A 22,487-nucleotide genomic window follows, 5' to 3' on the forward strand; every position below is an offset into this window, starting at 1 on the left:
GATCAGCGCAGTGCACCAGCTGCAGCGCGCCAGCCGTGGCGGCCATTTGGAGGGTGAACCAACAGCAAAGGAAGACCTTTCTCTCTGTCTCTCTCTCTCTCACTATCCACTCTGCCTGTCAAAAAAAAAAAAAAAAAAAAAAAGAAAGAAGCAGTCTTCCTACTAACATGAAGATGTTGAAACAGCGCTTCTCAAAACTTCCTGTGGCCCCAACCCCTCCAGCATCCTGGGAAAGGGGCTGAGATTCTGACGAGCTTTCAGGTGATGCTGCTGCTACAGAGTTGAGGACACCACCTGAGATGCCAACATCAGGATGTGTTCATGCGGATCCACCACAAACCCCATCCTAATTAAGCTAATGTAAAAATAAGGCCAATTCCTTACACTCATAGCATTCAACTGACATTTCATGGGTGCCCGCATTGTGGCTCAGCAGATTGACAGTGGCATCTCGTATAAGTACCAGTTCAAATCCCAGCTGCTCTGCTTCCAATGCAGCTCCCTACTAATGTGCCTGGGTAAGCTGTGGAAGATAGCATGAGTGCTTGGATCCCTGCCATCCATATGGGAGACCTGGATGGGGTTCCAGGCTCCTGGCTTCTACCTGGTCCAGCTCTGGCTGTTGCAACCATTTGGGGAGTGAACCACTAAATGGCAGCTCTCTCTCTCGCTCTCTCTCTCTGCATCTCTGCCATTCAAATAAAGAAGTAAACTTTTTAAAAGAGAAATTTCATAAATATTATATTACTTAACCATTTTTAAGATAGTATAAAAGTGACTCAAAGAGTTTAAATGAGTTATCCAAGGCAACAGATAACAGTTAAAGCCATGACATTTAAATCTTCTGCACATGAGTCCCATTTTATTCAGCAGCTACAAAATAATTTAGCTCAACTCACAGCAGCATTTTTTGCAGTTGGGGAGGCAGTTGTAGGGGCTTACAGTCCTTTTTTGTTTTTAATTTGATACAAATAGGGCTTGCAGGGATACTCATTTCCAGGAAATCTCCCTCTATTTTCTGATGTTTTCTTAATCAACCATAAGCCCACAAATCAAAGTTTCTCAGTAGCATTTTGATCCTCTTAACTCTTGAGTAGACATTTTGGTCAACCAATAAAGCATTTTGACACCATTTCTGCCCCAAAACATTTATGCAATTGCAGACTCTTCAAGACCTAATTTGTGAACTCCCTTTATAATTTATCATTTGATGAAGGGCCAGTCTTGTAGTTCTTGAATTTGCTATTTCCCGTCTAGACAAGTATAGCAAGATAATTTTTTGGATAACTTTGCTGTTCTTTCCATTTTTTTAAACTATAAAATGATGCAATTGCTTTGTAGCTTATGAACTTTGTGCAGTAAAACTTCCCAAATAATGACCCATATTCATGTAGCAATTTTCCTCCCTTTTCCCTGACCCCTGTATCCCCAACTACCTTTTACTTCCCTTCCAGAGAGTGCTGTGATATTTCAGATTATTTCCACATTTTACACTGATTTTTGTAATGTTTTCACCAGTGGACAATCAGACTAATAGTATCTATTGGAAAGTTGAATATTTTTGTGGGATATATTTTCTATGGATGTAAAAATTCATGTATCCTTTAATTTTATTAAATAATATATTTTACTAAATTTCAAAAGAGATATCCTTTGTGCTCTTTTTTAGAGATATGTAAAAGTGAAGTCATATGTTTACATAAAACAATTTTTAAAAAGTTACCTAAAGAAAATTTGTAACATAAAATCCAAAATAGTCAAATACCAGGGCCACGGTTGTCCCGCAGTAGCTTATACCGTCACTAGCATGCGATGCATCATCCTATATCAGAACACCAGTTCGAATTCTGGTTGCTCCACTTCTAATCCAGCACCCTGTTAATGTATCTGGGAAGGCAACAGAATATATTCCAAGTGCTTGGGCTTCCGCCACTCATGTGGGAGACCAGAATCCAATCGTCCAATCCTGTTCTTCTGACTTTTGCCTGGCCAACCCTGGGCAGTTTTCTCTCTCTCTCTCTCTCTGTTTCTCACTCTACCTTTCAAATAAATAAAGTAAATCTTAAAAACATTAAGTAAAAAATTCAGCCAAATACCAGTATTAAGGTCAGGAAAATGGACCAGTGAAACATATTTTTTTGGATTTAGGAGATGTCAGAGTATAACTCTAGATAAAAGTTAATTACACACTCATAAAATGCTTCCTTTTATAACTGTATAAATTCAAATATAAATTTGAAGATGAATCACTTCCTTAGCTAGTTCCTATCAAGCTTGTATCCAGGATACCTGTGGCTTTGTTCTATTCAGTTCTAACTTGGCTACATGTCAATAAACAAGGCCATCTATTTCTGATGTTTATTGGTTAATAAATATTCTTACTTCCTAGTTCACCTGGGTTTTAAATAGGCCTAAAATTAGATAATTCAATTTTTCTATGAGAACTCTGATATGTGTGTAACAGTTCTGTATTATATTCTTATGATGGTGTAAAAATTCCAAAAACCATAGAGAATATCATAAAACTTTATAAAAATTTTTGTTTCTATAGTATAAATATTATCTAATGATAAAACTAGTACTCCATGTTGGGAGAACTGAAAATGCAACTAAAAGAGCACCATGAAAAATTTTTTTTTAGATGACAACTCTTTTTTTCTTTTCTTTTTTTTTTTTTTTTTTTGACAGGTAGAGTTATAGACAGTGAGAGAGAGAGAGAGAGAGAGACAGAGAGAAAGGTCTTCCTTCCATTGGTTTACTCTCCAAATGGCCACTACGGCAGGCGCTGCGCCGATCCAAAGCCAGGAGCCAGGTGCTTCTTCCTGGTCTCCCATGTGGGTACAGGGGCCCAAGCACTTGGGCCATCCTCCACTGCCTTCCTGGGCCACAGCAGAGAGCTGGACTGGAAGAGCAGCAGCCGGAACTAGAACCACCGCCCATAAGGGATGCCGGCACTGCAGGTGGAGATTAACCAAGTGAGCCAGGGCGCCAGCAGAGATGACAACTCTTCCGAAAACCAACGGCCACACAGTTCTAGGTTGTAATTCTTGCTCAATGTCTTGGTGTTGGTGTTATTGATGTTATCTGTGGAATGTTAATTGTGTTTTAAAGAGGAAACCAACTAAATGCTATCTACACATTGTTAGACAGCACTTTGTTTTATTTTAAAAGTAATCTGTATGATCTAGATTTTATATTTTCCTATAAAAAGAGACTTAATATTTTCTCTATTGCTAAGTTGATTTTAAAATGCAATTAAAATAAAATATGTGTGTAATTTTCTACTTTCTAAAACATTACTTCATAGGCTGTGATTAAATGGGAAAAATGTGTATGCTTGTATTTGATTATATAGATAAATATCAAGCCCAACTTTCTAGACATTAAAAAAATGTAAAAACTGTATAGTTTTACTTCCGTGAGGTAAATCCAAATCTATGACAATTTTATCAGGATACAAGTTGAGAATAAAGAGAGGTTTCTTCTTTTTCTGATAACTGTATTACTATTTCTTGTTTTTAATTAAATGAATAAATTAATATCTGAAGAAAAGAGTATCTTACAAGAAGAGAGTAATATTTAAAATTTCAACAACCAGAATGACATGAACTCTTAGCAGTTGCAACTAAATGCCTTATCGTAACCAAATACTGGAGTGAATGGCTTGTCAGGGCTGAGTTACAACCTGGTCTACAATGAAAAATATGATTTTTGGAATGTGATGGCACCATTCCTAGAGGTGGCTAATCATAAAATCAATTTCTTCACTAATGTCCATGCAACACAACATCCATGAACCAATGGAATCTGTGTACCTAGTTGCATTTTCACCACTCTTGGACTTACTTATCTTCCCAAAAAATCCTTATTAATTTTGGTTCTTATGTGTTACACTTCTTAGAGTGTTGTGATTTGGTTGCAAATTGATATGTATGGCCAGAAACCTAAATATCTTTACCTTTTCCTAATAAAATACATTATTGGTATATTCTACACATAATTTTGCATCTCTAACTTCTAAAAGATATTTGATTTTGATTAGTGATGTCATTTGACTAGGATGTATGTCTTGTACACATTAGTGAAGACATTCATTCAGTACCTACTCACCAAGGGCCTACTATGAATCATGATTTAGGGAAAATAATGAAAAACAGTAGAGAGAATGCAATAGCTAACACTAATAGCAGTGTTGCTCTGACCCCTACATATAGTAAGTTTGCTAAATTATCATGATTCTGTAAGACTCTACTATGTGACTCTTGCTGCCATCTCTTTTTTGCTGGTGAACAAAAGAAGGTACAGACAGGTTGAGTGAATTGCACAGTCATATGTCCAAGGTCAAACGATGAAATATGATTTTGTCCTTCATTGATGGGATCCCATTGTGCAATGTTGCCTCTCTGCTTTAAATGGGAATGGGATATTTCTAATACCTGGGTAACTTGATTGATATATCAAAACTGAGAACCATAAGAGTAAGATCTTCTAAACTGTGACTAGAGATTCTGTTTACATACAAGTCGAACCTAATAAAGTAGCACCTGCAGTTTACTCATGTCTACACGGTGTAAGAAAGACTAGAAATGTGAAAGGGTGACTCACTTAGGCAGAGAATAGTAAGGCTAGTTGGATTTCTGTGCCTTTTCCTTTCTTTTTCCAGCTGCCACTTTGATGCCAGTGAGGAGAGCTCCAGAAATGCAGCATGTAACCTACCTCTCCATTGGCTATACTCTAAACAGCAGACTCATCAGGCCACTGTGGAGCTACCAGGCGATAGCATATTAAGATAATGCTTGTTACCCATTTCCCGAATTGCAGAATAGTTGTGAACAAACCATCTGGTGTTATTTATTTTCTAGGTCCACAGGCGGGATAAGGCGAATACAGTGAAGTACAAACAGACTGCACCCACATATGGCAAGGAGGTAAGAGTCTCACACTGGCCAGGGTATACTGCTACATAAATGGTCAGACTCAAACCATCCTGACAGCATCCTGTCTGTCTTGTTGGAGACAAAGGATTTTACCAATGAGAGCTTCTCAGGTGTGTTACAAGGGGGCGGGAATGACATCGAACCATGAAACATACAAGTATGCACAAGAGCCTTAGAAGGACTCATGTACCATCTGTGAAAGAATTCACTTTTGCAACCTGCCACAGAGTGCTCAGATGATAACAAAATGAACCATGAAGACTACTTCTCCAATTTTCTCAAACTACACTGCAGGAAGAAATGAGACCCTGAGGCCCAGCATGAGTGAGGGCAGAAAAGAAAAAGAGAAAAGAAGAGGCCACATTCACCTTTCAGTCCCTGAGCCAAGGTCAGAGCTGCACAGGTAGATGGCAGAAGCTGTGTCTTGCTCATGGGATCTGAAATGCAACTGTTGGGACCAAAAGGAGTTCATTGATAAAATAATACTTGTTCTTATAACTGAAATGTATGGCAAAGGATTCCATTCAAGCCTTGGAAGAGACCAGAGGTGTTTTAAGGCAGTAAGAGGAAAAATGATAAAGCCATTTCTTATGTGTAACTCCATTGTAATCAGTCCACGTATTAAAGGGATTTTAGAACAATGGCACCTCTCTTCCTGAAGCTCAAAGTCCATTGGTTGGAGAATTACATAATTATACAAGTTTTTATATTAAGATGCAAAGGGGGAAAGAAGCATAGGATTTCATAGCAGGAGAGGGTATCTGATCTAGTGAGCTAGAAGAGAAAAACACGGTTAAATTGGGACCTAAAGTATGATTGTATTCATCAGCTAAAACATGTAATTAGTGTTTTGGTTTGGGGCAATTCTGTCCAAGGAGTCCTGTGTTAGAGAAAACCTGACACTTAGCAGGAACTGAGTCCAACATGGACATTTTTGTTTAAAGTGAGGAAAGAGGGTTTAATATTATGTGTAGGGTATGACTAAGTAAATGCAATGTTTATGACCATATACCAGATAATATGACATTTACACATTTCTTATGGTCTCTGTGTGTGTATATATATATGTATATATATATAAATAAATATATATATAATTTATATATATAAATATATATAAATAAATATATATATATATATAAATTTCTACATATGAGGGGAAATGCATGAGTTTTTTTATGTATGGCTTATTTTATTTTGCATAGTGATCTTATTTCATTTTGTTGCAAATGTCAAGATTTTATTATTTTTCATGGATGAATTATATTCCTTTATATATATAATATAATATATGTATATGAGAGAAATGCAATTGATAGAATGTAAAGGGTCTTAGCAAATAATGATTCTAAAGACATTAACAAAAGTTGGGACTTTACCCACTTTATTATCACTCGAATAATTTTGAAGAAGATATTTAGCTCTCTTATAGTTTTCATCTGCTTTTCCCCAAAAGTATAAAAAAATGGGTCTGCAATACTTATTTATTCAAGTAAAATATACTCCAGTATACTTGTTACAGCATGGTAAAGAAGATTTTTCAGTTCCATCATTGTGAGAAAATGAATCACTGCAATGGTGTTTTGCAGTATGGAAGAGAGATTGGGCTTAGCTCTGAATTCAGCCTGGGCAAGTAGAGTTCAGCGGATATAAAATTAGTAAAAGGAAACATCATGTTTAAAGGGAGATTTTGATTGCTTCAATGAAAGGCAGTTAAGTTTTTAAGGACAAAATGCTTACTTGTTTACCATTGTAGAAGTTCAAGATTGGTTTGGCCTCTGGTGAGAGTTATGGATGGCAATGGTGGGCACAGGTAGAGAAAGGATTGAAACAATGAGAGACAGAGAGAATGGCCCCAAACTCAGGGTTTTTATAACAACCTTTTTGTGAGAACTACCTTCTTCAGGCATGCCCTCAATGATCCAATGCCTCCACTAGGCCCCATTTTATAGAGGTTCCAGTACCTCCCAATAATGTGAACACATTAGGTGATACACACACTAATATACAAAGCATAGCACCAACCTTATAGGTTGCCTGCTGAAGACATGAGGGTGGTGGTGAAGGGGGAGGAACCTGAGCAGATATCAAGGGGATTCATGGTAAACTGAAAATAAGTGTCCTTGCTAACACTGAATTTTACAAGGAAATGTATCCATGGGTCTATGGAGGGTTTCAGAAGGTTAGCCAAAGTTTGGTCCAGCAATATACCTTTGTCAATGCCCCCAAACACCTTAAAGTGTGATAGACTTTCTATTCTTTTAACTCTACTTTCTTTCCAACCAAGCAGCTGTCCCAACACTTGTTTCTTAGAGGAATTCTGGAACTGCAGGTAAATATTCTGACACTCCAAATTGTACATGCATATGTAGTATGCTACTACAGCTCACATTTTATTGAATCATACTATTTTTGTATTTTGTGAGGCCTATATCCAAGTTTCTTGTTTTAACTGAAATAAAACTACAGTAAAAACAACTTGAGGAACCTTGGGAAATCATTTAAATCAATAAGAGCCTCTAACGTGTTTACTAAGAGACCCAAACACCAGATGTTCAGCCTTCCTGTGTCTATGACAGATGCTCATTAATAGCAGTTACTGCTTCTGCCTCTGTCCCCAAGGCTTGTGAATATGCTCATCTACCTCATTTTGTTTAGCATAAAATGCATGCCTCCATATCTTTGGGGATGTATTTGTCTCACATTATACACGTTTCAGAAACACTACCAAAGACTTACTTTGCATGAATCTGCAAGTCTAGATAAACCAATAGCTTTGGTGAGTTATTACTTGAAGTGTGATTTCACAAAATCATGGGTGCATCATCTGGAAGTGCTTTGAAGTGGTGGCTTGATATGGAGGCCAGATGCTGTGTTACTCACCTCAACTTGTTTGAAGAACATCAAGTCCTATAAGCAGGAACACTCTCTCTACTCAGATAAACACCACCCTTAACTGAGGGTATAAGCAGTCTTCTATTCTGGATGAAATGACCAATTTGGAGAGGACAGTTCCTTTGTAGCTGTGTGAGAAATAAGATTGTCAAGGTCATCAGAATGTGTTTACCACGGGTGAACCCCACAGAAAAGAAGTGAGCCTTTACATTTTATTAAGAAGTCAAAAGAGAAGATGAATGTCCCCATAGAGTTTATACATTTTATTCCACATGGTACTTTTAAAGAATGTTATAGAATTAAATTCTACTAAACATGGTTACCGCATTATGTAGTAACTAGCAGTTTTTGTTTTCAAAAGGTATAGTTACATCATGTGAGGACTATGATATTAACACCTGTCTTTATTGAAGCCATCACAAAGCGGAGAAATGACTAAGAGGACTTGTTTTTCTCTTGGAAACTGTTGTAACTGATTTGCTGGTGCCTTTTAATAGGTGGTTTGTTGTTGTTGTTGTGTTGTTTTGTTTCATTGCCAAGACTCCAGATTCAGAAAGGCATGCACTGAAGGTTTCTACAATGATGTATTAAGGACTCAGGGTCTATTTCAGTATGTTTAAACATAATTTGCCACTAAGGGAGAAAAACATTTCCCAATCTCAGATTATTGGGGAAAATGGATAAATAAATTTGTAAAGACTGAAACTTTTAAAATCTGTAATTTCCAGAATATCACACTCATGAAGCCTTCAGTGAAACAGTTGATGGTTCTATTATAAGCATATTAATAATCTGTGCCCTGTAACTAACTACAGTGAGTATGAGATATTCTAATAGGAAACAGAAATAATGTAAAATATTGACGTTTTAATTTCCTAAAGGTTTAAGAACAAATATATTATCTTTGTTAATTGATTACTTATTAGATTGAAATTCAAAAATTTATTCTCCAGTGGCAAACATCAAATAAAATTTCACACAAATAAAAAATTTAAGATAGTTTATATATTTTCTTTAAAAGTATTAATTTCCCAATTGTCAGTTATACTTAGTTATGACATACATTTTTTTTTGACAGGCAGAGTTAGACAGTGAGAGACAGAGAAAAAGGTCTTCCTTCCATTGGTTCACCCCCCAAATGGCCACTATGGCCAGCGCGCTGCGCTGATCTGAAGCCAGGAGCCAGGTGCCTCCTCCTGGTCTCCCATGGGGTTCAGGGCCCAAGCACTTGGGCCATCCTTCACTGCACTCCCGGGCCACAGCAGAGAGCTGGACTGGAAGAGGGGCAACCGGGACAGACTCTGGCACCCAACTGGGACTAGAACCTGGGGTGCTGGTGCTGCAGGCGGAGGATTAGCCAAGTGAGCCACGGTGCCGGCCATGACATACATATTTTTAAACAAATATTTGAAATAATATATTACGATATCTCATAAGCTTATTATTTAAAACATTTTTCTAGGGATAAAATATGATGATTAGAGAGATTTTAAGAATGCACCTTTTACAATAGACTAATCCCTCAAGTTGGAGGCTCCATAAGCAAAAGCATGAACTTTGGAGGCAGGAAAGGTGAGCCTGTGCCCCAGCTGTGTCACTGGGAGCTGTATGACATGGGCAGTTGTCTGCTTGCTGACTCCCATTTTTCTCTGCTGTTAAATGACTGTAGGAATAATAACCACTCAGGTTTCTGTAAGAATTAAATTCCATTACATATATGATGCTGTTATTTTCTCTCTCCCGTTATGCTCATACATGTAATAGAACAAGGTTTTCTCATTATTTATTAAACAATAGGCTAGGAGATGCAACCACAAAAAATCTGTCAGATAGAAAGAATAACATGAATATTAGAGACAAAAACTTTCAAACATTTATGGATACTTTATCAAATGATACTAATAAATATAAGTGGGAAAATTTAAAATATTTTCAAATGTATCTACTTATATTATACGAATTAGCACTCTGATAGGGGATTGGCATTGGAAGCATGGTAGCTTAACCCACTGTGCTACAAAACTGGCCCAATTTAACAATGTCCCAGTGTGTTATTATTTTGATGCATATTTTGTGTGAAGATTATAACACACTAATTCATTGGTTTGAGCTCTGATTCTCATGTTGGTGAGAAACAGCTGTATTGGTCAGTAGCACACTCATGTTTAGTAGAGGTACATGACCCTATGAACTCTGAGTGACTAGAAATGTCAATTACATAGGTATCTGTAGTCACTGAGCAGGACGGTTTAGATCTGGAAAGTTCATTTTCTTTGGAGGATAAAAGAGTGACACCAAAAAGAGAGGACACAGAAGAATATTATGAGGAATTGAGAGTCTTGGTATGTAGTAACCTGGATTGATTATACAATTTGTGTAAAGAACTTCCTAGATGCTATGGAAAAGGAGACAAAAAAGGGAAGAGGGGGTGGGGTGCTGTGGCTAAGCTTCCACCTGCGACTCCAACATCCCATTTGGGCATAGATTTGTGTCCCGGTTGCTGCTCTTCTGATCCAGCTCTTTGCTCTAACCTGAGAAAGTAGTAGAAGATGGCCCAAGTGCTTGGGTCCCTGCACCTACGTGGAAGACACAGCAGAAGCTCCTGGCTCCTGGCTTCAAATCAGCTCAGCTCCAGTCATTGTTGTCTTCTAGAGAGTGAACCTGCAAATTGAAGACCTTTATCTCTGTCTCTCCCTCTCTTTCTCTGTAACTCTTCCTCTCAAATAAATAATATATTTTTTAATTGGGGAATAGGTGTTTAGTCTAGTGAATAGGATGCCTTCATCCCACATCAGAGAGTCTACCCTGAATCCCTGGTTGTGGCTCCTGACTCCCGCTTCCTGTGTAGATCCTAGGTAGATGATAGTGGCTCAGTATCTCAAGTAATTGGGTTCCTGCTGTGCATGCAGGAGACTTGGCTTGATTCCTAGCCTTCAGCTCCCAATTTCACCCTGCTCCCTCCAAATAACCTGACCATTGTGTGCCTTTGGGGGTTGAAGCAGTAAATGGGAGCACTCTCTCAGTCTCCTCTCTTTCTCTATCTTAAAAAAAAGAATACAATATTGCTTCTTCTATCTTTAGAGGGATTTAGGGCTGCATAAGAATGAGCAGCAGCAGTAAAAGGGAAATGGACAAACAACATAAATTACCTTTCCTTAAGTGTTCAACACTGCAGGTGCAATTCCCATAATGGCAACAGATGACTTGTCAATACTGCATGAAGGAGTGAAGTCAAAGTTCACTCTACTAACTACAAATCTCAATCTATTTTTGCCACAAAGCCAGGATTGCTCTGTTATAGTAGCTAGGATTTAAAGCCATGTCTCTAAATTTGAATGTTTTCCATGATTATTGTTTTGTTCTTTTCCTCCAAAAATATGGATAGTGAAAATGTGTATCTTGAAAAGCTACTTACGAGTTAGTTTGAATTCACAGGGAAGCCCTTAAAGACAGAGTATTGTTTGGGAGTACACCAAAGGAGAGACTCAACAAAGAAGTTATTAAAAATTTAGAATCATTTTAAACATGCTGAATTGCTTTTAATGTGCTTTAGATCCGATCAATGGAATATTACTTATAAAATTACAGGATGGAGTGAAAGGGTCGTTATGTCAACATAAATAATAATCTTTGTTCTTAAGGGTGTAATTACTTAGTAAAGGAGAAAGCATCTACCTTACTAATTATAATGCAAGTGTAATAGGTACGATTATAGCTGTCAAGCCATTATGTCCAGTAGCCTGCAGGAGAAGGAATCCTCAAGGTGGAGACAAGTGTCTTGTGTGGTGGGGAGTATAGAGGGTGTCGTGAGGCACTAGAAAATTAATAGAAAACAGAGACAATGCTGAGAATGGCTCTAATAGGTGAGAGCTCATTTGTAGGCTATTACAAGTGAAAATAACAGGAGCCCACATAATGTATTTTCAAAGCTTCAAAGCAGGTCCATTTCAATCTTGCAAAGGAAATGGAAACCTAACTTCCGGGTTCCTATGGGGTTAGGTGCTGTGTCTCATTGCAGCACACCCTTCACCATTCTGTATCCTCCAAAACCTTGTGACTTCACAGACCCCAGAGGCAAGTGGTGCAGTTATGTTGCTCTCCTTGTAAATGATGTGAACCACGCAGAGGTGTGTATTTATACTAGTCTGTTTCCTGCCACACAAGACTGCTCTGTTCTCTTACCTCCACCCCCACTGCCGACATACAGATGCACACAGGCATACACACACACACATACACACACACACACTCAGGAAAGATTTATGGTTCTGCTTGGTGACTAGCTATTAACTACAGCCTTTGGCTATATGAAGATCACTAAAACATACACAGGGTGGAACTCATTTATACAGAGAGGCAACATCAAGTTCAGGAAGGTAATGCTAGAAACCAGCCATCCCCGTAGGATTAGCTGAGTGTCACTGGTGATTTTTTTTCTTCCCGTGTTAAACTTTCTTTTTTCCTGTGAAGATTGTTATTTTGTACTGCAAACATCTAGAGCAAACTGAATAAAATAAGCGACTTGTCTAGACATTGCCTAATAGGCCATGGGGAAGGGGAAAGAGGGTGGGGAAGGTTTGCAGCATTAGCCCTTTCTCGATGATCAGTTACATGCCTCTACGATGAGATATTTTCAGAAAAATAGTACTGATGACATGACACATGTACTTTTTTTTTGGAGGGGAGAGAGGTGGATTCTTTGATTAGATTATATTCAAAATAAACCATGTGGTACTTTTTTACCTATGAAAGCATCACCTTCTTAATTTTGAAGAGATGAATAATTGTGATATAATTGAATAATGAGTAGACACATAAGACGGTGAATTTATAGAAAAGAACAAAGAAAGTGCTACTGAACCGCTATTATCTATGCAGCTCCTAAGTAGAATAGAATAGAATTGGCCAGGGCGGCAGCAATTCCCACAAAGCAAATCCATTTCCTTTCAATGCTGTTCTGAAAATCCTTATATGGTAACAACAACAACAACAACACACAACTGAGAATATACCAGTCCTGTATGTACTTCTTCTTCATTACAGCCCTTTTGTTCTCCACCTAAATTAGTGTTGTGACTCTTTTTTTTTTTTTTTTTTTTTTTTTGACAGACAAAGTGGACAGTGAGAGAGAGAGACAGAGAGAAAGGTCTAAGGTCTTCCTTTGCTGTTGGTTCACCCTCCAATGGCCGCTGCGGCCGGCACACCGCGCTGATCCAATGGCAGGAGCCAGGTACTTATCCTGGTCTCCCATGGGGTGCAGGGCCCAAGTACTTGGGCCATCCTCCACTGCACTCCCTGGCCACAGCAGAGAGCTGGCCTGGAAGAGGAACAACCGGGACAGAATCCGGCGCCCCGACCGGGACTAGAACCCGGTGTGCAGGCGCCGCAAGGCGGAAGATTAGCCTATTGAGCTGCGGCGCCGGCCGTGACTCTTGACCTACATAAATTTTAGCTGCTTTCATATTTCTATGCTAGGCATTTTCCAATACTTTTGTTGTCATGTGTATGACAGAAAAACTTATGTTAATTAGCACATGCATATATATAGCTTTGATTCTCTGTTTTCAACAGATGAGAGTTCTCTGCAAGATTCATTGGAGAACGTGTCACAGAAATTTGTTATAAAAAGTGAGTGAGATATGGTGATGTCAGAAACAGAGGACCTGGCCGGCGCCGTGGCTCAATAGGCTAATCCTCCACCTTGGGGCGCCGGCACACCGGGTTCTAGTCCCGGTCGGGGCGCCGGATTCTGTCCCGGTTGCCCCTCTTCCAGGCCAGCTCTCTGCTATGGCCAGGGAGTGCAGTGGAGGATGGCCCAGGTGCTTGGGCCCTGTACCCCATGGGAGACCAGGAAAAGCACCTGGCTCCTGGCTCCTGCCATCGGATCAGCGCGGTGCGCCGGCTGCAGCGGCGGCCATTGGAGGGTGAACCAACGGCAAAGGAAGACCTTTCTCTCTCTGTCTCTCTCTCTCACTGTCCACTCTGCCTGTCAAAAAAAAAAAAAAAAAAAAAAAAAAAAGAAACAGAGGACCTGTGTCTAAAATACACGGTAAATGACAAAGCAATGAAAACAACCCAAAAGGAGAGTGGCAGAAGCAGTGAGAAAAGAAGGAGTGGATAGGGGTAGTGCAGTTTGAAGTATGGATGAAGAAGTGAATTTGGGAGTGGAGGAAGTTATGCCTCTCTATGAATCCCATCCTTCGTGTGTGTGTGTGTGTGACAAAGTCTTTTCAGGAATATTCCCTGGAGCAGCCATTTAGCCTCATAGTTAGGATGCCACTTGACATGCCCATGTTCCATAGCAGGGTGCCTGAATCTGGTTCCCTGTTCAGTCTTCTCATTCCAATTTCTTCCTAATGCAGACCTTGGGAGGCAGTGGTGATGGCTCAAGTAATTTGGTTCTTACCACCAATATGGGAAGCTTGGAGTAAATTCCAGACTTCTGGTGAGCAATTAAAGAAGTGAATGAATGTAGCTCTCTTTCTGTATGTCTCTACTTTTCAAATCAATTTTTAAAGATTTACATATTTGAAAGAGTGACACACACACATACATACATACACACACACAGAGAGAGAGAGAGAGAGAGAGAGAGAGAAAGAGAGGGAGAAAATCATCCAGGGGCCGGCGCTGTGGTGCAGTGGGTTTATGCCCTGGCTTGAAGCACGCTGGCGTCCCATGTGAGTGCTGATTTGAGACCTGGCTGCTCTACTTACAATCCAGCTCTCTGCTATGGCCTGGGAAGGTAGTGGAGGATGGCCCAAGTCCTTGGGCCCCTGCATCCATGTGGGAGACCCAGAGGATGTTCCTGGCTCCTGGCTTCAGACAGGTGCAGCTTTGGCCATTGTGGCCAGTTGGGGAGTAAACCATAGATAGAAGGTCTTTCTGTCGCATGCGCGCTTCTCTCTCTCTCTGTCTCTCCTCTCTCTGTGTAATTCTGACTTTCAAATAAATAAATAAATCTTTAAAGAGAGAGAGAGAGAGAGAGAGGGAGAGAGAGAATCTTCCATCCACTGGTTCACTCCACAAACCACAAATGGCCACGATGACTGGGGTTGGGTGAAACCAGGGGCCAGGAACTCCATCAGACCCCCCGCTTTGTAGAAAGGGTACAAGGACTTGGACCATCTTCTGCTGTTTTCCCAGGTGCCTTAGCAAAGACTCAGTCAGAAACATCTGGGACTTGAGCCAGTACTCCAATATGGGAAGCAGACATTGCAAGTGGCTTAACCCACTGCACCACAATATTAGCTATTCAAGTAAATTTATAACAGGAAAACTTCCGGTATTGTGTTATTCCCATCTGCCATTTTCAAGAAGCTCTAAAAGTGTTTAATGACTTATTAACCCTTAACGAAAAAGGATTTTAGGTAACCTGACTTTTTGTTGACTATATATATACATTATGTATGTAGATCTGACTAAAGATTGTTTTTAAAAGATAAAATCATCACTCATAAAATTATGAAAAAAGTACCAAATATTTTATTTAACCCCATCATTAATAGAGGATTTGATAAGATATTACAAATGGTTCACAGGAGAATTCACAGTCCTACATTGATTCGAGTAAACCAGAAATGTCAAAATGAATTTGCAAACAGATGCAAACTTTGCTTTATTTCTCATGGGAAGGAAGGTAAATCAATGGTCTCTTCACTGGAGAGAATTCATTTTAAAACTATTAAATGCTATGAGTTCATGGAGACTACTTGGAAGTGCCAGCTGTTCAGACACTCACTAATCATTTTGTCCATTTCATAGTCTTCAATAGTTTTCCCTGCTGCATGCATAGGTTTCACACTGATTTTCGGATTAGAATTTAGAAACCATGCTTTTAAGACAACATACATATACTGAGTACAAAATGACTCAATTTCGGCAAAGTAAAAATCTTAACGATTCAATTAACTTCTCAATTTTCACAAGAGTTGTTTGGCATTATATGTCCTCAGATTCTGCTAGTGATCTAAACTTCCATCTGTATTAAACCTTTTTTGTTATTTTATTGAAAACTTGAACTGATAAATCTTCCTTTCCCCATTCTTACCACATCAGTGCTGTCTTCATCGTCCCAAAGGAAAAGTGAAATATCAGCATGCAACCTGAGTTTCCCATGCTACTGGCATGGAGACAAAAGTGAAAAAAACATAGTGGTGGAAAAGGATGAAAGAAGAAGAAATATCCATTACAGAGATTGAGCAAATTTGTTTAAAGTGATGCTCTTACTCACTGGACCTCAGATTCAAAGAATTTAAAAATTGCATTTTATTTGTCTTATGAATGAGTACTGAGAGTTAAATGCTAAGTCCAAATATACAGAATCTTATCAACCTGAATGGCTACTAAATTAAAACTATACTATTGATTTTTTTTTTTGTCTCCTGAGAGGCCCATTAGCAAAATGAAATTAATCATTAACCTGAAAGCCAGATAATTAAAGGTGCTGTATGAATACACAAGTATAATATTACAAATACATTTATGTTGCTTTACTAATATCTACTGAATTCTACTTTTAGACATGGGGCTTATTTAAAATAATGTAACATTTTAAGCAAAGGTAGATTGCATTTACACCTAAGAAACCAAAAGACAAAATATTTTTATTTTGTCTGATGAAAGGCTCAACACCATAAAAATCAGTCTAAACACGGACCACACTACATCCTGAGAATGGGTTAACACACTGTTTCTGGTTTGCATCATCCATGTTAATAACACTTTCAACTGAAGGATGATGTATATCCTCATTAAAGTGAAGTAAATGTAGGAAGTTTAGTCTAAGAATCAGCATAATTTTTCTTGTTTGTATTTTGGTGGCACCTAGAAATTGAGATTAGTTGCTTCAAGCTTGTTTTGTGTCATTTCCTGAGTGATTTACTATGGGTAGAAATTGAGTTTTAGTTCAGAGTTTATACTGCGTAAATCACTAGGAGTCAATAAGAATGAATTTCCAGGAAATGATTTGGTGCTGGTACCAAAAACAATAAAAAAATGCTCAAGTGTTAATTTTAATTAAGTTTCTGGATAAAACTTACATTATTTAACATTCTTGCCTCAAATTGGCCATGAAGAACATAAATTTTATGACTTGTTAAGAACAAATGACTATGGTTTTTCTCAGCAAACAGCAAGCATAGCAATGCTAAATAAGGAACACGAAATTATTGCCTTGTTTACATCAAAATACAATACTGAGGCTTTTTGTATTTTGCCTGACATGGAGAGGTAAATAGGCAATAAAATAGAATAAAGAATAAAATAGCTGTTGCTAAAATTAAATTAATCCAAAAGAAGTACTCAAAGGTATTTATCATTAACGTTACTGGTTGTAGTTTGAACTCTTTGCTTTTAAACCAGATACCAATCATAATCACAGCTAGCACAGAATGGCAGTGTTTCTGAGAAAGGTTCTCTTTTGGACCAAATGATCATCAGGAACCTTTGACCCTCTTCCTCCTTTACATTAGGATACTGCCTTGAACCTTGGTCTCAAGCCTTCGCAGACAAGAGGTAGCAAGAATCTTGCTGAGTCAGTTTGAAAGGAATCCCTCCCTCTTTGATATCTGGTTCACTTGAAATCTTCCCCTCAACATTTTGTCAAATGTTTCATCCCCTACCATCCCAATCTGATGTGCCATCAGCAAATACCTTGGTGCCACCAAGCTACTCTCTGCCCTGATGCCTCCTGTTAGAAATTTTCTACCTACCAAACTCCAACCTCCTCTCACCTGCTCATTCGATACCAATCCCTACTAGTCTACACAGTATATGAAGTCGACCTTGGTTTCTCTTCCCTATTATGATGGAGCTGACAGCATTTAGTCTTGAATAAAGTCTTTCTTAAGGTTTTAACAGATCAAAATACTTTCTCAACAGTTTGAAGGTGGGATCTGAGCCAGTGTGAATATCAAAAAAGTGTGTTAGATGTCAAACTGTTTTGAAAATACAAAATTAATTATTTAACCTCCAATTTATTATTCATCATGTCAATTTTCATCACGTGATTTAATATTAGTGTATGAAAACAAATTAGTAAACATATACTTTTATGTATTCAAATTTTATAGAAATGCAATAATATAAAAGGTTAGATAACCTTGATTTTTTTCAACTCTTTCCCCAAGATAACCTGTATCAATATTTGATGCATTTTTCTAATATGTTTCTTCAGAATGTATATTTTTAAATTATTTGTTAGAGTCCTTAAATCATCATTTTTCTATCTATGACTGAGCTATAAATGTATCCAGATTTTATAAATATTTAATATATGTAAAATATAAAGAGACAGTAATTCTGCTACTAAAAAAACAAAAAGCAAACACAGTGCTTTATAACACTCAAACAACATGCAAAATCTTTCTCTGTGAAGATTCCTAGGGTTATATGGGATTTATGATTTTTAAAATCCTCATTACAATCACAAATAAATAAAATGCAAATCCAGTACCTATTGTGTCTTTAGTGAATAACCAGCACAACAATGATAGGGTTTTCTCCTGATACTTTTTGTCTGTTCTTGATATCATGTCTTTAGGAGAGCTGGGTGTGATAATAGAGTTGGACCGGATTAATTGACTTTCTTCTAATCATGTGGAAGCATAAATGAGGATGTGCTGTTCCCTTCCCAGAACCACTACTGAACCAGAATCCCAGCTCTTCATTTTATTTTTATTCCAATCCTGACACTCTGACTCTGCAGCCTTCTTCAAATCATCACTGTGATCACTCCACCCCCCAATTTGTTTTTTTGTGCATCACATCAGTAGATGGTTCATGCATGTGTTCTCCACCCAACCTTGGCCAGTCTCATTCTGATGTTTCCTAAACCGATGTTGTCCATCAGTGAAGACCTCCAAGTTCCCATCATTTCATTGTCCTCAATGATGCTGACCTTTACTTATCTTCACTCTCCATCGACCACCCAGGAATATAACACCACTCAGAGCCTCATCAGCACAGCCACATCCAGCAACTCGAATTTTGTACTTGGCCTGTGCAATCCAAACTTCCTGTCTTGTTTTCTTTCCCACTTCCCCACACCCACTAGATCGGTCTCCAACTTGATTGAGAACATCAACGTCTGAATGCCTCTCTTTCTTTAACTCTCTCTTATTAAATCTGTTTGTGGTCCTTATGTGCTTTTTCTCAGGAAACTTTTTAAATCATTTTTTCCTGATTTTCCACTATCCATCCCATTACTTCTGCTGGTTGGTTTGTGGGTGAGCCAAGCAGAGTTGTCTTGTCTGCCTCATCAAGGTCTCCTTCTCTTTCTGTCCGTTAGGACTTGAGCTTATCTAGTCTTTTTAGGCAGCAGTATAGACTTAATAGCTAAAAAAATAACTTAATAGCTAAAAAACCCAAGAATTTATTTCTCACAGTTCTGGAGACTGTGAAGTCCAAGGTCAATGTATCCGCAACTTCTTTGTCTGGTGGAGATTTACTTTCTGGTTTGTAGATGGCACCTGATGGCTGCATTTGCATATGGCTTAAGGGGGTATGGCAGCCAGTTCATAGATTGTGCTTTAGAGCTCTGTCCTCACACGGTCAAAGGACACAAGGCATCTCTCCAGGGACTTTTTAAAGAGGGTACTGATTGCATATATGAACGCTTCAATCTCATGACCCAAGCTCCTTCCAATGATCCACCTTTTCCTACCATCACTTGAGGGTTAGAATTTTACCATGTCAATCTTGGTAGACACAATATTCAAATCATGTCCAAATATCTACAGGAAAATATTTTTCACTTAAGCTAGGTATACATTTATTTTGTTTTGTTTGTCATCACTATTTTGAATAAACTCAACTGATAAAGCCAAGGCCCCATGAGCTAGAGTATAGCACGTCTCTGTGTCTGTGGAGAATATAATGATTGAAGAGAGGCTGGGGAATGCTCTAAAATGATTATTCAAGGATTCTTAAATTGGAGTTCTGAGTTACTCAAGCAGTCTTCAGATAGCAATGCACATAATAGAACTGATTTTATTGGCGCGAATCAAAGGTAATAATCAGTAAACTACACCCTCATAACGCTCAACCTCCAATTGGCAAGCATCAATCATTGCGTAATTGTGGCTTCTTTCCATATCAAGACCTAAGAACTGAAAGAACAGGTTGTTTCTCCCTTATGCACCCAACATCTGATGGCAAACAAGAGCAGAAAAGGAGATGCACACACACACACAGTGCGCACACACATTCACAACAGCCCCACTCAAAAAAGAGAAGAATGGAAACTGAAAAGCAGTCACAAGTCCATGACTATTCTAAGGTCCTGCCAAGTGGCCACTTTGAATACCTCTCATCCTGGAGGTCAGAAGTTTCCTTAAATAGGACACTTTGCTCTTGAGAGAGCTTTTTCCCTTGATTCTCTTTGACCATTTCTAAAGGAGGCTGCACAATCTTCTTAGCTCACTTCCTGCCCATAGAAGGCTAGAGATGCACAGAATCATTTACTGTTCACAGGTTTTCCTGAATCAGGATCATGACTCCTTCACAGTTGCTGTTCTTCCAATCTGTGTGCTTCCAGTCTATGACTGAATGTCACGACTATTTGTGTGCTTATTTACAGAAAAAGAAAAGAAGAAGAAAACAAGGATTTCTATACTTTACCCAATCACAATCTCAGGAGTTAAAAAAAAAAGGAGACGGGGTGGTAAGACATATTTAACAAACTTGTCCAATACTTTTGGTTGTATGTTTTTGGGAACCCTAGATTTTATTCGATGTGGGAGTTGTCATGAGGAGGCATATGGGGGTCTCAGAACCTGACCTATGGTAGTGACAGAGAAGTTTGAGAAACAAAGAATAAATTCCCGAGATTTTGATATAAAATCTACAAAAATTTAGAAAAATTACATGTGGAGATATAAAAAAAAAACAGAATCATGATAAACTTCAAAGTTTCACATGACATAGAGTGTTGAAGGGCTCTCTTTACACAGGCAAGTATACAAAAATCAGAGTTGCACTTGATTTGCAAGTATCCATGGACCATGTATAGAAGATAGATATGAACTCAGGGACATCATAATTAGAACATTAAAGGAAGTGGAGCTTATAGTCTTTGGAGTGATAGCGTTTCAAATGATTCTGTTCCATTGCTGTTGATCCAAGTTCATATTGACCTACCACATTTTCGTCAAAGTTTATGCAAGCAAGGACTCATTGATGATATTTTATGCACTTAAAATAATTATGGTTGTTTTCTTAGGAAATTATGAGATGGGGGTCTGTGTTGTGATGCAACGGGTTAAGCTGACATTTCTGATGTTGGCATATTATCCCATATTAGAGCACTTATTTGAGTCTTGGCTATTCTGCTTCTGATCCAGCTTCCTGCTAAAGTGCCTGGGAAGGTAATGGATAATGGCCCACATGCTTGGGTCCCTGTCAGTGATGTGAGAGGTTGGGGTGTGGTGTATGTGTGTGTAGCTTCAGCCCAGCCGTAGCTATTGTGGCCATTTGGAGAGTGGACCAGCAGATGGACGATTTCGCTCTCTCTCTCTCTACCTCTCTCTCTCTCTGTCAGTGTGCGTGTGTGTGTTTGTATGTGTATCCTTCTCTCTCTGTAACTCTGCCTTTCAAATAAATAAATCTTTAAATCTTATGAGACAGCCTTGAAATTAATGCTATAATGATGTGTCTGTGAGAAAAAAATGAAAGATATAATATTTGACAAATTATTTTAAGCTTTCAATTATTCAGTTTAATTCCATTACCTACAACCTCGAATCCCACTGACACACAAAGAATGTATAATTCTGTCACACTGTAACCTCTTTCCCCAAGATAGCCTGTATCAATATTTGATGTATTCATTGGAAACCTTGGAAGCAAAGCTTCCTTTCAATGCTTGGCTTATACCAACCTTTATTAATAATAAACCAGGAACACCCTAAGACTCAAGTCTCTAGCCCTGGGCTTAGTGCACTTCCCAGCTCACCGGTTCTGCTTAGACAGAAGGAGAGATACAGTGTGGCTGCACCATATGTGAAGCATCTGCTTTTCCTCATTACTCACGCATTTGTTCAGGATCCTGTTTTTAAAAAAGTTTAGAGTTTTAATTATACCTAGCAATGAGCTACTGGCAGTATAGTTTCACTCAATTCTGCTCTGACCTAAGACTTTCAACAAAATTACTCTATTTAATAAAGATTTAAAAAAGAAGAAAGGATTCCATAAATGTGTCCATGCCACAGGAAAATGAAGCGAAATGTCCCTGGAGACTCTCAAATGGCTCTGTCCATTATGGCAGGATGCTCCAGGGATGCATTTATCAATCAGGGAGCCTCCTGGGGGCAGTAGATCAGCTTTCCCCTCCCAAGTGGGATCATTTTGCCTGACCAAAGTGCTCTGACCTCCACTCCACCCCACTGCTTTGTCATCTTCCTGCCACCATTCTACCTCCTTTGGCTGTGCTTCAAGATGCTCCCAAATTCTGTAAGACACCTGCACGCTCATTATAGGAAAAAAGATAAAAAATTTAAAAAGCAATGAAAACTGTTATGATAAAAATACATACCATTGATTTCATTTTCTGAAAATATACACATCTAGATATATTTTCAAAGCTAGTCCAATTTCATGTTTTGAAAACTTCTATATCCACTCCTATGATATTTAAGAGCATTATGAACACTTCAT

This window comes from Oryctolagus cuniculus, chromosome 3 (genome assembly GCF_964237555.1).
Source record: "Oryctolagus cuniculus chromosome 3, mOryCun1.1, whole genome shotgun sequence".
NCBI classification, from domain to species: domain Eukaryota; kingdom Metazoa; phylum Chordata; class Mammalia; order Lagomorpha; family Leporidae; genus Oryctolagus; species Oryctolagus cuniculus.